Source organism: Chrysoperla carnea, chromosome 4 (genome assembly GCF_905475395.1).
Source record: "Chrysoperla carnea chromosome 4, inChrCarn1.1, whole genome shotgun sequence".
NCBI classification, from domain to species: domain Eukaryota; kingdom Metazoa; phylum Arthropoda; class Insecta; order Neuroptera; family Chrysopidae; genus Chrysoperla; species Chrysoperla carnea.
In genome coordinates, this window is record NC_058340.1 from 59,739,309 (window position 1) to 59,764,744 (window position 25,436).

Here is a 25,436-nt window from a genome sequence, read left to right on the forward strand (position 1 = left end):
TCATGAATTCACTTTGTAGGTATTTGTATGTCTTTTTAAACCTGTATTTGTGATAATCGTATTGTGTATTATGTTGGTTGGAGAGATGAACGATGATGATAAACAATAAGCCATTTAACTTTGAATAATAAATAATTATAAAATGAATGCATTTTAAAGAGAGAACTGAATAAAATATTCACATATTTTATGCAACGAATGTAGTTTTGTTTGTTTTGTTTTGTTGTGTGTTAAAAAGGAATTTATTAGCGTTAATGAACTTACAAATTAACTTCGCAACATTGAAAGTATACATTTATTTTGATTGAGATGTGTTTTAGTCCGCAGTATATATTAGGGATAGTTTTTATTATCCACACATTTGAAACCTTGTATGGGAGTTCGCTATGGCGGGGCTAAAACATTTTTGGAAAATCTTGTATTGCACACGGTAACAAATGCATGGGGGTTCTATTATAATATTGGCGCAAGATCCATAACTATGGCGTTATTTACAATACTGTATGGTATAAAAACTTTGGCGCCACCTACATTCGTAAATAGTAAGTTCGACAGTATTTACGATTCTATTCAGTATAGGTCTAAATGCTATGTTTGTTTTGACACTGCTCGTCAATATATTATTCTTAAATTATTTTATCATTTTAATAAATATTGCTGATATGTCATTAATAGTATCAGTGACATTACAGTGTTAAATAGTGCTATTCGTCAGAAGTATTGTGAATATCACCAGTCAGAAGGCGCCTGACACCCATACTGACATCGGATTATGCTCATGTTCCAATACATTTAATGGTAAAATCATGTATGTGTAAAATTATATAACGGATATATTAAAATCATCGAAACCATACAGTATTGCGTTCCATACCCTATACTTACATAAATAGCTTATCGTGCAAAAAATTGCTTAACGTGCATTGCACAGTCTTAAAATTGATTAACAGCCGTTTCCGTTTCGTTTTCGTGATTCGAAAATTCGATTTCAAGATTTAATCCAAACAAAAATACATACATACAAGTATTACAAGATAAATTAAAGCTTGCAAAAAGACCGGTAGATTCACACAGAAGGATCAGTTTTTGGAAGAAAGCAAAACTAATGTTTAGAGAATAATACAATTATCCTTCTTTGTAATAAATTTTCAAATAATCTCTCAACAAATCGAAATACTTGACAATAATTCATATGCATAACTGTTAAATTAAAAAAAAAATATTGCCTATCTGTTTTGTAAATCGATAATAAGATACGACAAAAACATTCATTCAGTTCTATACAACCCAGTCTTATCAAAGATCAATATTTTTTGGTAATGCTGACAAGTGTGACAGTAAAAATAGATATTGATAAATTGAATCGTGAAGATTTCGACGAGATAAGTGATTCTAAAATCAGAAAAAGTATTATCAGTATCAAAAGGAGCATAGTTTATCAATATAATAAATAAACTTCACAACGACGACAAATTCGTCATACAATTATGTTAGCCTAACAATAATTTAAACTTTGAGAATTTAAACAGTTTTCAGATAATTAAAAAATTGTTAATTTTGTTGCAAAATCAAAACTGAAATACGACGTTGTTATAAAAACTCCATGAAAGAAAAAATACAAGGCCTTAAATCTTGTTTTAAAAATATTAGAAAGTAGAAGATCGATCGGTAAGAATAAATTCCATTTGCCGATAGATAACGTAGCAATCGAAGTATTGCAAAACTTCCAAATCAAAGCATTTATAGCGTAGCAAAACTACCACAACAATAAAAAAAAAACTACTGCATAAAAACCAAGTTTTAATTACACTCATTTTCTTTGTTTATTTTTTTAACGATTTTTTAAAAAAGTTTTTACTGTCGCCACGAGTTTGCCAGCAAATTTTCAGATCGATTGGAACACGGGAAAAGAGTTACAAATCGATCCAAAGTTTTTTCGGCAGTCAAGCAGACACTACGAGCTAAAGAAAAGGAGTAAAAATGAACCTTCTTTACAATACTGACAACGCATAAAAATGAAGAATGACAAAAAACTATTCTTGGTACCATGAAAAAATTTGAAAAAGAAATTCAAATTGATTAAGAAATGAAGAAGTTATAACCATTCAAAGATGATTGTCCATCTCTCTTTTTCAAAACAAAGTTTTATATGTATCTCCATGGTGATATCGGAGAATGACCTCACTAACTTATGTTGTGTTTAATTAGGAATTTTAAACGTTCATATTTTGCGTACATCTAAAAATTTTCAAAAAGCAACTTTACTTTTCTGCCCGTGTAGAGAGAGTTTTTCGCTTGAAGTGATAAAAAAATTTAATCAACATGCTTATTCCAAACGAATTCTTGTGGTCCAAACTAACATAAAATTTTTTAAAATAATAGCTTGTACAAAAAATAACATAATAATTTATTTGTAACTAAAAAGTAATGTTTATTTACAAAAATAAATTTTGTAATGAATTGTATTTAGAAACTCAGCTGTTTACTCTTCATGGTGCACATCCTGTCAGTTAGTCAGTATGTTGAGTTCGTGGCGTGGCGGTCGCTTAGGTTAAATCGGGTTGATTTATGTAAAAATAAAAAAGATAAACACATTAAAAAAAAAAAAATAAACAAACAGTGTTGCTTCATCATTTCGCACAACGCTTATGTATATATGCTTGGCTGTGGTGATTGCTGGATGCATTCAAACATCATCACATCTGTTTAAAATTCTTGCATAAGTCATTATCTTTAGATAAATAATAATTGTGTATGTGAATAGAGGCTATTCATTAATTATTGCTATCATTAAAAAATATTATGATTTATATTAATAAGAAGTTATATACAGAGTGAGCTCATAATCCAACCATTTCCTTGCATTGTCTCATAGGATCGAATCTGTTGAATAGAAAAAAATAATGGGTAATGATAATATATTGGATAAAATTTGATAAATAGCATCGATTTACTAGCTTTCACAATCTGAATCAGTCGGGAAATTAAAAATTCCGTGATTGAATTGGACTTAGAAAACCGAGTTAACAAATAAATCGACTTAGTCTAAATAGTAAACAATAAAGCTTCTCGACTCATAATTTAGTTATCATAACCTGACAAACATATGGATAATAGTTTAAGAAATATTTACAATGGCGTTCATATTCTAAATAATTCACTAGTTTGAAAAAAATCAATACTTACATCACTTTATTAAATAAAAATTCGATTTGCTTAAATTCTAAATAAAAAAGTATCTCAAAAACCTATATATCATAATAATAATAATAGGGTTTTACCTCCGTTTCTCAAACTACATCTATAACATAGGCCACTCACATCATTCTTTTTAATCTTCATTTATTTGTTAAACTACATCTAGTATACAATTCATTTTATGATTAGGGTGGAGTCGGTTACTTCATTCTTATCTAAGCGAGGACAGTGTGATCAATTTACCGCCCCATTAAAATTTTGTTCACACAACCAATGCCTGGATCCGAACTCGCAACCTCCCAACCAGTAGTCAACATAAATATTATTTTATTATACAAAAATCTACATATCAAAAATATGAATTCTTACTGACGTAATATGTTTTCAAGAGTAATGCAGTTAAGTTCAACAAATTTTTGCTCAATCTATGGAATTTCCAAGGAAGTTTTACTAATAAAATAAAGATAATAATGAATTAATAAAAATTCGGCGAAATTTTACAAAAAGTAAGAGGTACAAAAGAAAATAAGTTGTTTTTTTTTGCGAATTTCTTAACAAAATATGAAAATACGGTAAAAGAGATGACAAAAAGTGAAATTAAAATAGCACAAGAAGTACGGATGATATAAGCATTCTAAACTGCTGATTAAGACAGAGAGATCCGACAGATACTATGACGTGCTACAATAGCTTAAATTCTGTTTTACTAGAATCAGATACAAACAAATCTTTGAAGGATTTTATCTTGGTTGTTTTTATAGCTATTCGAAAAAAAAAATTTCCTTTGCTGGTTGTTAATGAATGAGTTTTAATTAAAGCAAAAAAACAAAAGAACCATGCATATTTTCTATTAACATTTCATCAAAAAATTTCCTACTAGTCAAGAAACAAAAAGAAAATTCTCTAAATTAGTGAGTGGCGTCATCCATCTTTTTCTAGCGAAGCTACAGATAAACTAGCTAGTCCACTAATTTATCTAAATCAAGTTGCAGCTTTTACTGCATTTTTGGATACACTCTATATATGATGCTTGTTTGTTTTAAGTTATTTATGAGACAATCACTCCATCTTGTAATAAATACATTATTATTATTATGGACGTTTGAGACAATTTAAATGATGAAACATTATAAAATGGAATAATTCCTTGAATGGTAAGTGTACGATGTCTTTTGGTGTCGTATACGTTATACGAAAGTTATATGAGAACATGAGTAGTAACAAAAATATGGAAAATGATATTTTTTACAAATGCATTTTATTTTTTAACACTGGATCTTTACAGCTCTTCCGAAAGCACACATTTACAACTTTTTGAAAATGTAGCTCAAAGATTATTACCATCTCCTAGGACACACCGTAGGAATTATTTATATGTTGAAAACAGTGTTCCCAACTCTCAAAAATTCTACATAAAGCTTCAACCAAAAACCCCTAAAAATACCCCTAAAAATATAACACTCCTAAAAAAATTCCATTCGACTTTTTAATCCCTAAATTTGGGGGGAAAACCCCTAAGTTGGTAACCCTGGTTGAAAAGGATCTACTGAGGGAATTTTTATTTATTTTTATGATCTTAAAAAGAACGCCGATTGCATAAATTACTTTGAAGGAAAATCGATATTACCTTTTCTGGAGGAATAGCACTATTCAGCATAGCCGTGTAAGATTTTTTAAGCGAAGTATTAACTGCCAAAGCGAAATGGACACTTTAGATTTTTAACTTCTCTATCTTTTGGAATAATTATTGCCCAAAAGTTTGTATATGGCTGACATCGGCGCATTTATCGTGAAGATGCAGATATCCGAAATTACTACTATTTATTTTTTTTTTTTTTTGGGTAATTTTATTTGAAAAGACGGTGTCGATGAGTGATTCTTTGTGATTATTAATTTAGTTCCTAAATTTCAACGAGATTTCATCATAAATGCACGATAAGAAAAAAAAAATACAAACAAAAAATACAGTTTTATATTGGCACTGTTATGATTTAGTACTCATGATATTTATTTCAAAAGAATATATTCGTTGATGAAATTATAATAATTTTGATTACGTAAGAATCCACTTAAAAATGTCCATATTTGAAGTTATTGTTTAACTATTTAAATAAATGTAATGTGTCGGACATTTTAGATCACTTCAAAAATATATAGTACTGCGTTTATATTTTTATAATAATAACTAGCTTTTGCCCACGACTTTGTTCGTGATAATGCTTCTAATGATTTCAATGTATTCCATAAATGATTCATTTAGAGAACCGATTTTAAAAGACTTAGAGAACCAATTTTACTTACATCCCCTTGAAAAACAACGCGACATTCGTCCATGGAGTTCGCTGTGCTCCTTTAAAGAATGAAATAAAAAAGTGATTCTTTTCTCTCAATCGCATGTGATAATGATTCATTTAGTGAATCATTGATTCATTTAGAGATTCAACCTTTATCTTACTTATTCGCTCTATATACTGTAATATACACAATGTCAACTTTGAAGACCCAAATGCTGCAACCTGCCCGCAATCTAAATGTCAACTTTACTTACATCCCGTTGGAACATGGCGGTGATTTATTTAATGTACTCCTTTAAAGAATGAAATAAAAGTGTGATACAGCATACTTCTGTCTCAAACCATGAGCACATATATTAATTTGTACAATCATACCTTTTGTTGACACCATATGAACAGGTGTAAGTCAATATAGGTAACTAAACCGATCTGTTGACGAATTTAATTACCAATATAATTTAATTACCAAATAATGGCTATGATTCCATTTAATGATTAGGGTTCATCTTTGATGATGAATCCTAAAAATGGAACACTCAAGGAACTCTTGTAAGATCCGAGTCGATAAAAGTATGTTGTTGACGACAAACACGTTTTCACTAGCTTTACTGAGTACAATGACTTCCATAAAAAAGACGTAAGTAAAACTTTATTCGATATTTTTCATTTCATTTGCAATGAACTATAAATAAATGCAAAATAATACAAGACAGTATTTATACCATAAATATATATCTATAATTCAAACATAAAAGCGTGTAAAATCATTAGACAGATGGATTTATTTATCAAACATTCGTAGAATTACATTTAAATTGATACAAAATTAGCCAATTTAAAGGTAAATTTTGTACAATTAAATGCAGGTCTCTCTAAAAACCCATATGTTTGTTTTACATTATGTATTATATATTATGTACCAGTAGATACTACCCTGTCTAACAATTGAATGAAATCAATTAAAAATATATGTATATTGAACAAAAGTAATAAAATATATATAAGAGTCCCTAGTGGATTCAACGGCACCCCTCAATTATAGGTATTGTTAAATTACCTATGAAATAATGAAGTAAAAGCATTATAGTACCTACATTGTACATAGAAAATAGTCGAGTATAGAAAAATTCGAGGCAATCTAAACATTTGGCACTTTTTATTAAAAGTATATAATTGTAGAAAAGTAATTATGCAACATTAAACATCTGCGGTTTATGAGAAATGTGGCCTTTTTTTGCTTAAAACACTGACTTTGATAATTAATTGCTCATAAATCGTAGAGAGAATCGATATGAATTTTCTACAAAAGACGTATACAAAAATTAATTAATTGATAAATAAAATTTCAAATTTATTTTATTTATTTTTACGGTACTTATTGAAATACCTTTATTAATAATATTATTTCATCAACTTTTTCGATTTAATTAATTTACAACTCGAGTTTGGCTTGTAGTTTCAAAAACTACGTATCCCGATTATATTTATGTAATATCAAGCAAGCAAGGTATCTCATGAGATTAACCATCAAAATCCCAAGAGTGTTTTTCATTTACTTTTCATCGTCATAAATTCGTTTTGTAGATCTTGATTGTACCTCCATTATAACATAGATATAGAATATTGCTGACTACTGCCACATTGCCATACCATTTAGTTCAATAAATAAATATATATCTTAATAATGTCAAGAGTAATTGTTAATATTATTTTTTTTAATGTAATAAATATTATTTATGAATAGAAGTTCCACCCACATATTTTCAATAATATAATTAAGTTTCGTTCGTATATCCATATTGCATGTATATAATGAAAAAGAGAACCAGTTAAAACTGTTAATATTGACAATTAACTGTACTAAACTCAGTATGTGATGAAGATATAATTAAAATAAAAACAAAGAATTAAAAACTGGTGCAATATATAATTTTTTGTTTGTTTCATTACTTCCATGATTGATTGAAATAACATTTTTATTGCTTCTACTGAAACTTAAATTATAGCAAAGGGAACTTTCTCATTTAAAAATGCAAAATTTAAAACATGTGTCAAAGTTAACAAAATTTTTTATGACATATTTGGTTCAATCTGGCCGCTGCAGAGAACGTTTTTCAAAGAGTGCATTTCAGGTGACTTACTTGAAAATGAAAAAATAAATAATTCAAATGCTAATCGATTCATGGGCCTCAAAACTAGACAGTAAACTTTTACATTTTTATGCTCTATTTTTCGAAAAAAACGCTCTAGAAGGTTTTTACAAAGCGTTAAATCTATATGATTATAACATTTTTCTACATCAAATTTCTTCATAAAATTTTAGTAAAGTGGTGCTAAGAAACGTTTTTATGTAAAAAAAATTGATTTTTGAAAATTTTAAATGACTAACTCCCCATAAATAATTCATTGTCTTATATGGTGGAGGCGCAAATAAATTATAAATGATATTATGCTTGATATGTTTCCTGAACTTAACTGCACTCCCACCATTTTTTAAAATCATTATACCGTAAGAACAGGATAAGTACTTTAATTTCCCTTCTGCTTCGGTAAGCGTGGAATGAAAATTTTTGGAAGAGACAATATGAAAATTTTCTTCTTTTAATACTCTTACTTTAAGATCTGATTCATTTTATGATTGAACGATAAGTTTCAGATGTTTGACTAAAGATTTTAATAATCTCAGAAATATCTATGAAATTACTCAATGGAACAATATTATTTGAGAAAATGATTTTTATCTTAATCGGTGGCAAAAATTTTACTTTTTTCTACAATTTATTTAGCTGTGTGGAAAAATGCGTCAAAAATAATTTTTGTTTCGAACTTTGATTATATATGATTATTTTGACCCAAAATAAAAAATTGAGTAATTTAACGATGATTGGATGAGAAATTTTTGAAATATTTTATTTTTGTGACCCATTATTTATGGCATTTGGTATTTTATAATGATTATTATATAACTTTCGAAGCAGGTTATTGGCATTTGTTTTTTGTTACCGGATATTTCGACCTAGTCGCAAAGCCAGGTATATCAATTTGTTAAAGAACATCGACTTCCGTATACAATATTTCGCGTGTCCAGGTTCCTTTTTGAATAAAAACAACTAATAATTTGATAAGAAAATACAACAAAAATATAATAAGCGTGATGTGGTGATGACTCCGAACAGTGTTAGTGCCAGGAGTCATTCAAATTGACCAACAATGAAAAATAGTTTCCTAAAACTTTTAGGGAATATTCTTAAAATAACTAAAATTGAAAATCACCTGTCTACGATAAACTTAAATTGAAAAAATTTATTTTATTGATTTTTTCATAAGTAAAAATTACAATTTTTCAAACAAATATAGATATTTAACCAACATTTGCCTGCTTATTCATGTGATGACCAAATATTTTTACGAGGTGACGCAAATTTTTGTTCTGCACTTATGTAATGGCAATAATTCGTTTATCGCTATTAACTACCACAATGAAATTGATAAACAAAATATTTTTCTATTTTTTTTGTTATAAATTAGGTTATTAACTAAATAAAATGAACTATACTTGAGATGTTTTATAGAGGCCAACATAAGATCGAACAAATAGTTCGATCTTTTAATTCTGATTAAAAATGCCTTATATTTAGCAAAAATATAAATTCGAATCAATTAAATTGTACTATTAGGATCGAAAACACACTTTAAAGTTCAAAAAGTTGGCTTCGATAAAAAAACTAAACTATAGACATTTGATTAAAGATGTATCGAGTCTTGTATTGAAAATATCATTAATATAGAAACGAACTATAATTATGGATGTTAAAAAACGCATTACAAAAATAATTAAGTAAATTGTTGACTTCATATAACTCAGAATGAGTGAGTAAGTAATGAAGTGCGCCAATTAATTAAAAGGGTGGACATACAACTCAACACAACACTCGTGCTATGAAGTTAGTTACATAACACTTTAATATTATTGAATGATCTAATTTACAGCATAAATGGAGTCACCATTTAGTGTAACAAAGTTAGGGATTATTATTATCATTATTATAACGAACACAACAATAAACAATCATAACGAACTGGGTACATCAACCAAATACAGGCATATTATAATGGAATATCACATCTCAGGCAGTCCGTAATAACTGCATTTCACATTACAATATTGTTTTGAGTTGTAAACTATTCATGTATATGCATTTTATGTAAGTGATTATTGTCCTGGAAACATGCACTTGAGATCCGTCAAGCTGTCGAAATCAAAGATTGATAACATAATTGGGAAGGTGATGATTTTTATACCATGTATATATGTAATATTTGTCAAAGTATACTAAGTTTAGTACCAAGTTTGTAACGCTTAAAAATTTGGATGCCACTAACAAAATTTTGCCATAGGTGTTTATAAAATCACTTCATTAGTCCATTTTCGGTTGTCTGCCTGTCTGTTTGTCCGTCTGTCATCACGATAACTTAAAACGAAAAGAGATATCAAGTAGTAATTTTTATAGCGTGTTCAGGACGTAAAAAGTGAGGTCGAGTTCGTAAATGAGTAACATAGGTCAATTGGGCTTTGGGTCCGTAGGACCGATCTTCTAAACCGTTAGAAATAGAACAGGAGTTTAAATGTAAAAATAAATAAAAAAAAATGTTAAAAATGAAAAATGTTCCTTATCCTAAAATGTTCCTTATAAAAAAAGGAACAACTTTTGTATGAAACATTTTTTCGTAAACATCACTGTTTACCCGTGAAAGCGCAAATTGTATAGTATATATTACATGGGAATATCAGTTATGATCAGAATCTTGCAAGATTTGATACACGCAAATTCAACAACTTTCAAAATCCAGGCAATCAATTTCTTTTTCGAAGAAGATTTCTAATAAAAGAGTCGTTACATGTGTTGTTAGAGCATGAACAGACTATTAGTTCTCAAAAAGATTTCGATTAAATCGATTTTCGAAATGTCTATTAAATATTAACTATTACCATTTAAAACGATTGACGATGAAAATTAAGTGAAGAAGGAATGAAAATTACCTGCAAAAATAAAAAAAGTTATAATTAATAAATGTTTTTTCAGTCTTATTTGTGAATTTTTGAATTTTGAAAATAATAATTTTAAATACTTTTGAGCTTTTTGAAAAGAACAATATTAGATTCATACTTAGTGAGTATTTCTTTGTCAGGTTAAGTTGCTAACTTAATGGATCCTTTATGAGTAATATTACGACAAACTAATTGTTAACTATTATATATTTACTAAATTTTCGCTTTAATCCCCTTATCGTGCCACAATTAAATTAACCATATTAGGAGGATTCTACATTCATTTTCTAGTAACTTTGAAATAACATACATTGGTCTACACTTCCAGCAAAACCGACAAGCATGAAGTATGCTACGGACCTTATTTTCTTACTACGGCTTGTAATAAAATATATAGAAATACTAAAAATATTATCAATATACAGAGTGTTACAAAATTGACGGTACTTTTTAGACGCGTGTTCTTTAGTTCAAAATAAACAAAAAAGTTCACATTAAAACATACGTCCGAAAATGATTTAACGTCAAACTACAGCAGGTTAATAATTAATTATAAATTCAGATGTTGTGGGAATGGAATTGTGGAATAGTTATCTTGTTTTTTTTTGTACTAAATACCAAAGAAGTATAGATTCGTACTGTTTGTTGAATGCTTTATTGAACAAAACTGCGGCTACCGTGAACAATTTCTTTTAATATTGTATTGTTAAATAAATTTCTTATTTGCTCCAATATGTCAGTAATAAATTATTTTCGGGCATATGTTTTTACGATTTTTTGCTCATTTTGAGCTAAAGAATATGGACCTAAATTTTTGCATCGAGTAATTTTGAAATTCCCTATACTTATATTAGGTTGATGGAAGCATTTAGGTACAAAAATAAAATTGATTAGATTATACCACTTGTACTTATCTGTACCAAGTTGTAAAAAGAAATTCAATTTCTGATCAAAAAATTACTATCAATTTTTTTTTCTCTTGATATACACAAAGTTCAAGCTTGATCGAATTTTCTTATCACTAAATAAATTTGATTACGAATATATTCGATTTTAAAGCACCTTTCACAACTTCTAAAAAGTAAATATTATTTGAATTATAGACACAAAATTGTTTAAAAAAAACCTGTACAAGGTGCGTTCTTAAGATTCAGATACAAAAAATTGAAGTGTGGAAAGAAATCTATAGTTACAAAACAAAATTGACTTAGATTTGCAGGTTTTTCTATGATTCATCAGGCTGCAGGCGCACAATCCTGCAGTATTTATACCCAATTCTCGGATAAAAGTCAGAGAACTCAACTCTTTTGTTTTGCATTGAAATTTGTTTGATCGTGTAGTTAGATAACCAATCCACCATAAACAACTCACTTGAGTTACCTTAACCTCACCACTCGCTGTTTTATAAGCCGCAATCTACCTGCTCTTACGGATGCATGTTATTATTGTTGTTGTTTTCGATTTACCGTGTCATTCAATTTACGTTTACTGTGTTTGTTAGTGCAATTAACTAAAGATTTTTTTCATATTGAATACGAAGGTTTGTGTTTTATTTATTAGTATTTAATGTTAATTTTTCTATTAATATAATTAAATATTTGTGATTCATATTTGCTGTTAATATAGGTAACATTTTTCCATTAAATGTATCAAACTCAAAGCTTTTTGTTTATGTACCTCTTTTATCTCGATAAAATTTTTTGTAACAGGGCAAACTTTAAGTATTCTATAACATGTTTATAAAAAAAAATCTTGCGCGAATTTGCAAGACTAAGATAAGGAAAGAGATTAAGATAACTTAAGTCAAAAGTTGAAAAAAGGAGCAAGCAGTTTTCCAGTGAAAATTTGTAATTTATAATTCCAAAATCACCTTACGTGGAAACAAAAGCGAGCATATATAAGAAAAAAGGTGAAGAAGACAAATATGACTAAAAAACTTTTTTTATTATTGCCAAATTAATGGTACTTTTGCATCTAAATAGTCTCTTGAATCAATTTTGAGCATAAAAATCCCTTCATTATATTTTGTCCGGAAATTTGGTATAAATATTCCACTGCGAGACAATTAGATACAGATTTGCAAGACTTCAAAACCTTTTGGGTTTGTATACAACATTGAAATTGCTTTGATGAATTGGAATATGGAGATAAGATAAAAAACTAAATTTGGAGTTTCTCTTGACTAAAAAACCATGACTAAAATAAAGTCAATTCACTTTTATATCATTTTCATCATTTATATTTTTTTTACCTGATTTACACTTTACGATCTTCAACTGTCTGTCCTAACGGGGAGAGTTACAAGCAAGCCATAAGTCTTTATTTACAAACAACTGTCTTTTCCAAAATAGAAATATTTCTCAAGGTTTGCAGAAAAGTTTAATACTTTAATTGGCAATCAATCAATTAAAAAAGCACAAATTAAATAAAGTGTACTATATCCATTCAAATTACACATAATTTTTCGAAAATAGACAATCTAATAAAATCTAACCTTCCCCACATTCTTTTGGGGAACGAGAAACATGTTCATTTGCAAAAAATAAAAAGGCGCACAAAAATTTTTTTTATAAATCCTTCTACAGACTACCTATAAACATCCATAATATTATTTTGTGAAATAAAAGAAACCTTTTTTTTAAAAAGCTAAATAAAATCGTATTATACATTTATTTACTTACATTTCCAAATATACATTTTATGTAAATGAAAAATAATATTTTGTTCCGTTCTTCAAAAAGCTGTTACTCTAAATACATTATAAAATTTTAAAGGTACTGTTTTTATTATATACGCAGTAGGCATAAATATATTGAAGCAAATAGGCAAAAGTATAACAAGGAACAGAAACAAGGCAAAGTGAAATTACAAAGAAACAAATTTTTACGGCAAGGCAATACCTTCAAATTACAAAGGAAGCTATTTCTAATTTTTGTTGAATTTTTACAATTTTTTCTATTTTCATAGAATAATCAAAACGTCAGCACAGAACATGTAATTAATGAATTTTCAAGCTTAATAATTTCAATGTATTTGATATTTCCAATTGAGAGAATTCACGAGGGAAGCAAACTGAAATTGACATGAAATAAAAAAATAATAATACCGATTTAAAGCTATATCGTTAGCCGTATAAACTAAAGTAAGAAGAATTTTAATGGACGTTCTTATGTATAAAACAAAATTGTACTGTGTATTATGGTGTGTTATGATTATGTGTTACTGTGTGCGTTTGGTATTGTATGTGTACAACTTCAAGTGACAAGTCTGAACGGCTGGGTTCATGTTAACACATCTACAATCCCTCTTTGTTTAATACATAAGAACGTCTGTATTAAACAAATATGGTTTACAAATTGTATATTAAATAATATATTTAAATATGTATAATATATTAAATTCAAATTTAAACATGAAATAGTTTTGAAACATGCTACTATATTAGAATTTTTAAGTACATGAACTTAGAATTACACTGACAATATGAATACCACTTTTCTTACATTTGGTACATTATCGTGACATCAATTGGTATCCAATCTAGTAAAATTTTTTATTTCCTAATTTTCTTTAAACCTACGACACACGTGTGTGATAGGGTTGCTACCCTTTCAAAGCTGCGACAAACACATTTTATAGGATTTTTTATCTTTAAGTAAATAAAACATTTGTTTGCTGGATTATTCTTGTTAACATTTTATTACAAGTAAAATATTATTAATAAATGAATATGGATAAGTTGATAGTTAGTGATAAGACAAGACTTTTATTTCCTCTAAAGCGGGCGTTTTCGAGATTGCTGAAAGGGATTAAATTATAAATTTAACCAAATTATGAACTTACCAGCAGGTTTATTATTAATAATGATTTTTACCTCAAAAATGACTATGGTTATATGCTCCTGATTATACGTTGAATATATGACTGTGATTATACCAAAATCGACTCATTTTGAACTGTACTATATCCGGTAGACAGTTGTACAGACTTTTTAAAGCACCCTGTAGAAAAAACAGTACATAAGTAGTGAAGACGCAATAAATTTATGCAATAATTTATCAGTCCTTACTATTTATTAAGATATTTTTGCGATTCCATTATATTTATTAAACTCACAAAACATTACACTGAAAAAAATTCTTAATACCAACCGAAATGAGGTTGTCTCAACCTCATCGCGTGATCAAATATGGAGAATGGTGCCACAAATGTGAAACAACTACGTACGAAGTTGACTGGTGAAGTTGACACAAACGCATGAGATGTTTGTATAAAAGTAATATACTGTCTAAAAAATTTCAAATAATGTTGTTTTGAAATACAACATAGTTTTAAACAATTTTTTTTTGATTTTTTCTACCATTTATAAATATTATAACAAAATAGTGATGTGATTGTCACAACTACATAAGCAGGTAAAAAATAAAAGGTTTATACCTGCCAATAGGTTTATTAAAAAAAAAAAGACTTCTTCGAGTCGGATTTGAACCAGAGACATAATGATTACTATTGATTTTAATGACCTTTGTCTACAGCTTAACTATTATAAAAATGATCAATATGTTTATTTTAAACTCTCTGTTATCTGGTGACAACAAACTTCATGTAGTTTGCTCAATCACATATGGATTAGACATGATAGATATGCGATTATCATAAACAAATCCTCTATTTAAAACAATCGCAAAGAAATTGTCTTTTAATTCATCGGTTCGCTTTGTTTACACAATTTTATATTCCAACTTAGTACAATTAAAGTATCAATTTATTTCAATATGAAACGGCCAACTTCGGGAGGAAGTTGTCATTATTTTAATTTTTTTTTCAATGAACTTATTTGCGAATGATAAGCAACGTGAAAAAAGTTGTGTCAAATACGAAAAGAAGATCGTTTTAAAAAGAGAGGGCAACCCTAACAGATGATGTAGAGTAGCATATCATATATATAAATATATACTTAGTTTTCGGTTATAACATTAAACAATTTTAATGTAAATATAACAACTGAATTTATTTTTTGAGCATTTGAGGAACATGAATAAAATAAATGATACAATTATGTTATGAGTACAAAAATAATAGGAAGAGAGAAATTTAATACTCCACAACATTCTCATTCAACAAAATAACATTATAAACAATGCTACTTTACTGTGTTATATCCATTCCGTTTTGTACTATGTAAAAAAACTTTTGTGAAGCGGTTTTATATCCTGTATCAAATAGGGTCTAGTAATACCGTTGGTGTTTACAATGTTTAAAAGACTACACCTATTGCAATTTTGTTTTTTTCTGATTATATATACGTTAAATTTTTGGCTACTTATAATCTCTGCGAGATATCTTTAAGAACAAGAATATCTTGAGTATATAGTTATAAAAAGAGAATATAGATTAAAAATTATGTAATTTGTTTATTATTAATCTTATATGAATCCATGAATGTACCATTTAATTAAGCGCTTTAATTTTTTTTTAAATTCCATTCGCATGTCTAATAATTAAAGAAAATACAAAACTTGTATACTTGATACAATACAGTACATGTATATATACTATATTTGTACTAACCTATTTTGCGCCCACACGGATAGCCATGTTTACGAAAAAATGTTTCAAACAAAAATTGTTAATTTTTTTATAAGGAACATTTTTTGCATTTAAATTTTTGTTCTATCTCTAACGGTTTACAAGATGGATTCTACGGACCCAAGACTCAATTGCCCTATGTTTTTCAGTTACTCACTTTTTTCGTCGTAAGTACACAATGAAAATTTCAGCTTGATATCTCTTTTTGTTTTTGAGTTATCGTGTTGACAACCCTAAATGGATTTTATGAGCACTTATACCAAAATTTTGTTCTTAGCACCGATATTTATAAACGGTAAAAACTTGGGACTAAACTTAGTATACCTTGATATATTTCCTATATACGTGGTATAATAAAATTTATCCTAAATAATTCCATTGACTTGTGTACAAATATTCGTTTGATTGAATTCGAAGGTATAACACAAGGATTTGATATACTTAGTAGTCATTATCTAACCAAAATGAAATTCTTACGTTTTGCCTACATGTTTGAAAGCATTATATAACATCATTCTTCATATCTGTTTACAATAACACAACACAAAGTATAGGAGCCTAGGAGGTAGTTATTCGTTGTAATACAAAGGCAGATAGAAGCGATTGAATAAAATGGTAGTGTATATATATTATATATAAAAGAAAGGTAACAACACAATAATAATAGCAACAAGAATAACAATAACGAAACAGTCAGTCCCTTAACGTACAATTCAAAAGTAAACAAGCGGGGAAAACAAAAGTTTAAAACTATATGGAAGAAGATATTTTGTAATAAATGATACGAGGAGGCAGACAATGAATACTCAAAGTTGCTCAATGCAAATAGTAAGTGTAAAATGAGAAAAAATTGAACTCATTTAAAGCAATTTGTTTGGCCGAACGATTTTTGATTCTTTATATACAGGCCGTTTTTGTACCATTAAGGCATACCAATATCATTAGTATGACAGAATACATGAGTTAAGCAATGCATCTAAGTGAGAGGTATTATATACATATGTATATCAATTAATAATATTTGTATGCAACACTCCCACTCTCTCCATGCACACAACAGAAGATCTGTCGTATCGTATCTGTAAAGGCAATTACATGCTAAACACATATATATAATACCTCTCGCTTAGATGCATGGCTTAAGGCATGTATTCTGACATACTAATGATATTGGTATGCCTAGATGGTACATAAACGGCCTGTATATATTTTTCTTAAGAAATATCTTACGCTTGCACTCACGTGCCAATGACATTCGTCTTTGAACAAGTAGGGGCTCTGGGCTCTGAAAATATTGTGAAGTGTAATAAATTATTCAAATATTAGATTAATAAGACCCACATTTTAAATTTCGCGGTATATTAATATCATCACACTTCACTCTTTACCCACACATACGCTTAGTCGATATAACGGCCGCATACTGCTAGGAAATAAAAAACGATCTTCTAATATTTTCACAAAATTAAATTATGAACGAAAAATAGTTTAGGAAACGTACGACATTCGCACGTTAGTGGTAAAGGGTTAATATACCCGAACGAGAATTTTTCACTCAGATGTTATCATCGGGGTTATTTATGCCCATGATGTCATACTTTTACGATGAACAAAGAGTGAAACCATTTGCAAAGGTAAAAAGCGAGAAGGTAGTAGATTTACATTCTCCATAAATTTACAAAAAATATGAATAATTGTTTTAGGCAATTATTTTTTCAATTCCAATTCTAATTGATTTATAACGAAATATGCGATTGACGGCTAGTCCAAAAGGTAACTTTAATGCATTTTGAACAATTTTTCAAACAAATTTTTGATCTAATATAGCTAGCTTAAACTTTTTTTGACCGTAAATACATTATTTTGTTTTGTGAGAATATTCCTTATTTACTTTGCATAAATAAAGTTATTATACCATGCTATATGAAATATACATAGTATATTAAGTTTAGTCCCAAGTTTGTAACGCTTAAAAATAATGATGCTAGGAAAAAAATTTTGTCATAGGTGTTCATAGAATCACCTAATTAGTCCATTTCCGGTTGTCCGTCCGTCCGTCCGTCCGTCCGTCCGTCTGTGGACACGATAACTCAAAAACGAAAAAAGATATCGAACTGAAATTTTTACAGCGTACTCAGGACGTAAAAAGTGAGGTCAAGTTCGTAAATGAGCATCATAGGTCAATTGGGTCTTGGGTCCGTAGGGCCCATTTTGTAAACCGTTAGAGATAGAACAAAAGTTTAAATGTAAAAAATGTTCCTTATAAAAAAATAAAAAACTTTTGTTTGAAACTTTTTTTTGTAAACATCACTGTTTACCCACGAGAGCGTTAATTAGGTGCAAATTTTATAGTATGTATTAATATAGGAATTTCAGTTGTGGGCGTGTCTATTTAAAAGTGAATATCTTTTGTTATTTACGTGACGTCAAAAAAACAAACGAATGCGCATCAACACTGTCTATACATTTTTGTATGTGTTATGTGATAAAGAAATCAACACTGACTATGCATGGTATTTCAACAATTAACTCAGTCAATTGTTTCTTTTCACTTGTTTAAAATAATGTTTAGTAATTAATTTTGTATTTGAAAGAAAACGAAAGCAAGACCAAGCGAATACAAATGTAATGGAAAAGCGACATTACCATAACACTTGCGTTCAGTGATGTGAAAGAATAATACATAATTTATTGATCGAAAAATAATTATGAAAGAAAAATTAAAGATACGAGTGTTGTTTTTAATTTTTAATTTATTAGGAAAATAATTACTTTTTATTCATTTATTATGGCTATATAGAAAAGTAAGAAATAATTATAAGAATAAAGATTTTAAAAGAAGAAATCCATTAAATTAAGATGCTTCTACAAGAATGCTTCCGTTAAGAAAATTTTCGTTCAGTCTCTTTATTATTCAGTTTCAGTTTTTACGTTCAAATAAGCAACATCTGACGTATGCTTCACATGACGTCTTTGTACCAATATAAATTAGTTAGAACGGACTCGTAGTAAAAAAAACGGGGTAGTAAAAAAAGATATTCTTAAATAATAAACCCAATATATGAGGTTTTATTAACTGAAATTGATTTAGGTATTAATTTTAATTATTTTGCCCCAGTAATGTCGTTGCTCGTAGCGAGTATGGATTTCAATTCAATTCAGATCATCATGGTCAACTTTTATGATATACATTATACTCGATTAATTAAGACTATTTTACATTTAACAAAATTGAAAACTGTGTATATCACGAGAGGGTGGTGGTTATAAAGCGGTGGTTTTTACTTTTAAGTCCAGCGAAGCGGGCGGGTATCAATCTAGTATTGACATAAATACCGTTTAAAATAATCATATTTTGAAATAAACGTGAATGAAAATTATCGGAGAAGCGCAGAAATGTTATTTAGAAAGATTCTAACCATTAATGCAAAGTGTCGCCCAGATCAGAGTCTCGACCCATTTTTCGGACTAAATACTAGCATATTAGGTAACTAAACTTATAAATTGAATTATAACTGAACTAATAAATTAAAATGTAGTAAATTATAGTAAACAATTTGTTTATCTTAATCTGACAGAACAAATTTAATTCTAGATATTTATACGTAAGCGATATACATGGATATACAAATGCAAAATATGCTCATATTTCATACATCAAATGGAAAATGAGTATAATATACATAAATCAATAATATTTCAGTTTTAAACGTAAGAGTATTTGGAAAATAACAACTTTCTATTTCTAAGAATATCAATGATTCTCTTAAGTTGAGAAATAATACACGAAACTATTTATTATTTTCCTAGAATCACTGTTGCTTATAATGTTTTTCAAGGCGTTGTTAATCCAACAGGAGCTGTATGGGGTATAAAAATGAAAATTTCAAGAAAGTTACAGTAGTAATCGAAAGAATAATGTCAAAATCAAGTAGTTTTTTCAACCTTGCAGGTTAGTTTGTATGAATGTTTTGAATATAAGTTATCAATTTTCAAAAGTTAAACTAATTATTTAAAATAAATATTATTATTAATAAATCATTTATTGTTATTTCAAATAAATTTAATGTTAACAAAATATCTTATAAAACCATGAATCATGTACTTACAGATTTATTTTAAAATACAGGATGATGTTGTTAATGCATCATTACTTATACCCATTTATGTTAAAACGGTAAAAAAGTGTCCATAAAATTTACAATATTATTTGTCAAATGGAAGATCCGCGAAATACGATTTCAGAAATGTATATTAGACTTTTTTTTACACCTAAGAAAAATTTTTGTTTTTTTAATAACAATTTTTAATACGCAATACTCATTGAGCAAATATAATAATTAAATCAACTTTAAAATTTTCGAATTGATTGAACACTAGTTTGTTAATTAACTTCCCGCTTCGATGAATTGCCCTGCATATTATTTGATACTCATTCTGTGTATTATATTCTCGTTATAATATTCTAATACAAAAAGTATATATCAGACTTTTGATGAAAAAATAATATATAAAAAAACACTAGTAAACTTTAAAACTACACGCAAGTGTTCTCCCGAAAGAATATAAAATATATGTCAAAATATATTTGATAACATTTTCACCTCTATATTAGGTGTTCAAAATTTGAAATCTAGTTTTCGACATTTTAAGAACCTATGATGCCAAAAATATCATGTAACTATATTTGGGTGCGTGTTTGTTGATACATTAAACTATTTTTGGTTGGCTACAAATTTTTTTCGAAGGTTTTATTATCATTGAATTTTCTGTTTTTCGTTTTTATAAACTCTTACCGCAATTTATTTTCTGGTTATTTTACTTATGACAGAGACCTAGTATAGATTAAATAAAGATAGAGAAGTGGACATTCGGTAGGATCTATTTTCCTTTCGAACCTTGGTACATTATAAATGTAGCGCTTATTTTTTTTTTATTTAGAAGATATTTATTATGACATAACATAAAAATTGCATTAATTTATTAATTATGACATAACATTAAAATTGAAAAAGTTTAGTTTCCTAGGCAACCTAGATGTTGGTTTTCTTAAACAGGAAACAAACATCGTGCGATAAATACACTTTCCCTTAAGTTTCTTTCTTTTATTATATATATTTTATATAGATACCAAATTTGCATAATAACATGATATGTATACAAAATATATCTAATTAGGTCCGTAGTATATAATAATAAATCCCAATTTTATCTGTATATAGACGTTGTGTGGCACTGAAAGAGATTTTTATATCAGCTATGTATATATTTTGTTCAACTGACTTGAGTCAATAATTTTGGATGTGCGTTTAAATGTATATATAATGTAACTACGGTATTACCATAGTAACCAAGTATTGTACATTTGGTATCTCTATACCGGGTGTATCTTCTAAATAGGCTTCGTGTGAGCTTAAAAGCAGTAACCTCATAGTATCAAATCAGTATTAACAAATCATATGCTTATTAATATTATATAATACTTTAATATTATGGTCATTTATGTTATATAATATTTAGACAATAACCAATCCATTAAATATTAATGATTTTATTGTTATGTCAAAACTTTTAAAACATCCCAACTGATAAAAAATTGTGGAAATAAATCTAGATAATTTTCAAATATGAAGATTTGTCAAGAAATTTGAAAATTATTCCGTTAATGTCGATTGTAGGTTATAGCATGTATAGGACCATACAAATTAAACATTTAAATGACTAACAAAATGAGGAAGAAGATTCAGGAGTATTATTCTTTGCAATCAAAACGGAGAAGGGCGCTTGACATGAATTCAAGAAGTCCGGATTTGAGTCCTGGTTCGAGAGTATATTTTTCAATTTTCTTTAATTAAGATTTACTAGACAATATATTTGTCAATATTTAGTTTACGCTGTATGTATCATATTAAAAATCATCAATTATAATCGAAAGACCATGATGTAAATAAATCTCGTATATATGATTAAAAGTAAACAAAAACAAAAAGTAATAATAATAAATAAGTGAATAAACAAAGTAAAAATAAAAATTCAATGAGTTGAAAAATTTCTCTGTGTCTAGAACTCGAATGGTTGATGAAGCGTTCATAAGCAAGATTGGATCATATTTTTGTAGCACTTTAAATTTCAAACACATAGTTCTGTTCTTAAATAATAGAAATATAACTCGGAGTGCATCTATTTAGCCTGGTTAAAAATTTCTCAAAGTCCTCTTAATTGTAAGTTTTTTAAGAGAAAGATTAGACAAACAAATATTGATATTTTTTTTATTTTTTACAAATATTTCCGTTCATGTATTCAACCTGTATAAAATGTATTATCTATTCTTGTATAAAGCCCGAAGCTGATTATTACAAAATAATGATGAGATATGCATTATACATTCTTAAATATATCCGCACTTAAGCAAATATCTTGAAGGCTCCAAAACGATAAAGTATTTATTTACATAATATTATATTTAAAATAAATGAAGACGATTCAGAAGAATCGTCTGAATTACCTTTCCAAGATAGATTTATGAATAATTTATTGAGAAACATCATCCGTAAAAAAATCTGAAGTTAATGTGCCAAAAAGCCTATATATAGACGAATTTAAATCATTTTTAGTAAAGGCTTTTCTTTAACTTCACTTGTATGTCTTGGAATTTTGCAATCAAAATTTGACCAACTGCCCAGTTTCACATTGACCTGAAATTTTTCATTAGTACATCGGATGGCAATGCATACTTATTGTATACATAAACTGAGTTTCCCATTGCCTCCACCATATTTGATAAACATACGTTTTTTGGTTTTAAATAGAAAATACTTTTTTTAAGGCACAAGCTTTTATTGTACTAAGAAGTTTAAAATAATTTCGGTGGTGGTTACTTTTATCGGTTATTTTTAACATAGGATAGAATTGAGCGGTGAAGTTGACACAAACGCATGAGTTGTTTGTATGAAAGTAATATATACTGCCTTAACAAATTTCAATTATTGTTGTTTTGAAATACAACATAGTAGTTTTAAACAATCTTTTTTTGATTTTTTTCTACCATTTATAAATATTATAACAAAATAGTGATGTGATTGTCACAACTACATAAGCAGGTAAAAAATAAAAGGTTTATACCTGCCAATAGGTTTATTAAAAAAAAAAAACTTCTTCAAGTCGGATTTGCTTACTATACACTATAGCTTACCATACACATGTACCAAAAAATATAGTAAATCTTGTAAAAATGATCAATATGTTTATTTCAAACTCTCTGTTATAATAACCAAATACTCTATTTAAAGCAAACGCAAAGAAGTTTTCTTTTAATTCATCGATTCGCTTTATTTACACGATTATATATTCCAACTAAGTACAATTTTATTTTCCATCAATAAAATGCCTGACTTTAAACTAAAATCAACCTCTTTCATAGAATAATGGTTTTGTTTATTTAACTTCCGTGATTTTGTATCAATGAATTTATATTTTAAATTCGATCCCATTCTATTGTAAATACAAATAATAAGCTGTACTTGTTCCAATCGTTAGACAATTGTTTGAAAGTATTTTTACTTTATTTCAATATGAAACGGCCAACTTCGGAATGAGGTTGTCATTAATCAAATTTTAAGTTCACAGTTAAGGGAAAAATATTGAATTTTTTAACTCCAATTTAGACATTTTGAAAATAAGGTTAGCTTATTGTTCCATTATATTTTTAATAAAAAAATTATGTAAAATCTTTTGTATACACCAATTTAGACATGTTATAATCGAAAAAATTAAATAAGGTAAAAAAAAGATATTTAAAGCAAATGTTTGATACGTATACTTTCTATTTTCATATCAATTATATTTTATGTAATAAATTAATGAAAATAATAATCAGAAATACAATTACCTAGATTTTAATTTAATTATTTTTACACATGTATTAAATTTTTCTCATTGAAATTTTATGGATATATATAATTTAAATTTAAAAAAAAAACTGAATTAGAGAATATTAAAACTATTAATTAAGTAATGCTCCTTCATTAACTGGATTCTCATAACGACATGACACTGTTATAATTTTAAGCTGTCAAATCTATCTCAAGTAATTTTTTTACTTACGGCAAATAGAGAGACAAATTAACTGACCTGAAAAATAAATAACACCAAATTAATACTCAAATCTTCAAAATTTTAACATTTCAAAAAAACAAATCAAAGTATGAAAAAAACCAATCGAGATGTAGATTTGAAAATAGAAATACAATAATTGTTGGAGCAATTTCCGAAGGCAATGAAGTAATTGATTTTGTACTGATAATGGAATTTCTTCGAAACAATTTCTTCAAATGTTCATAGATCCTACCTGCTTTTGGAAATTGAATGTCAAGTTAGTTAATAAGAAAAATCGTAAGTAAACAAGGGGTTTGCAAAATAAAAAATATTTTAGTATTTTTTGATCAGTTATAAACAAGAAAGTACTCTTGTGATTTTTTCTCCAGACGCTTAATTATTATTTTTGAATATCTGAGGGAATTCGCTTAGTTAACGCACCTTCTGCGCTATTACAACTCTGCCACTTTACAAGTTCGCCATTGTATTACCATTTGTTACGCTATTAGTAAATATATGTTGCCCCTATAGAAAATAGCTTAACCACAAAATCATTGCCTTTAAAGTTCAAACGCATTACATCTTGTGAATGTTAGATTTGTGGAAAGTTTTATAAGTGTAAAAGACAAGAAACTCTATAGCTCAAATAAATATGTGATTTAATAGATTTTCAATTTTTATTTCCCTAGATTTTGCAATCAATTCAATTCCATTTGAAAGATTTCGCAATAATCTTATTTAATTGAAACATAAAATTTACAAGTACTTCAAAGAAAATGTTATACTTTCAAATATAAAGCTTTACAACACTTTTACCTATCTCATGTTAAAAATACTGTTTTATTATGAATCGTATTCGATGATAATAATAGTTTGGTTAAAAGTACTTTTAGCAATAAAAATTCTACTCAATAATGTATATACACGCCCTTTAATCTTCCTATAAAAAAGATACTTTCAAATAAAATTCGTAAAAGCCATAGTATAGTTTCTAAAGAAAAAATGAATAGCTTTTAGTAGTCCAAGCGAGTTTGACATTTGGTTACTTAAATTCTAAAACGAGCGACTATTCATTTCCTTTTTAAAACTTATTCTTTTTTCCTTACTATGTTTGTAACGCTTAAAAATATTCATGCTATGAACATAATTTTGGTATAGGTGTTCATAAAATCATCTAAGTAGTCCATTTCCGCTTGTCTGCCTGTTTTTCG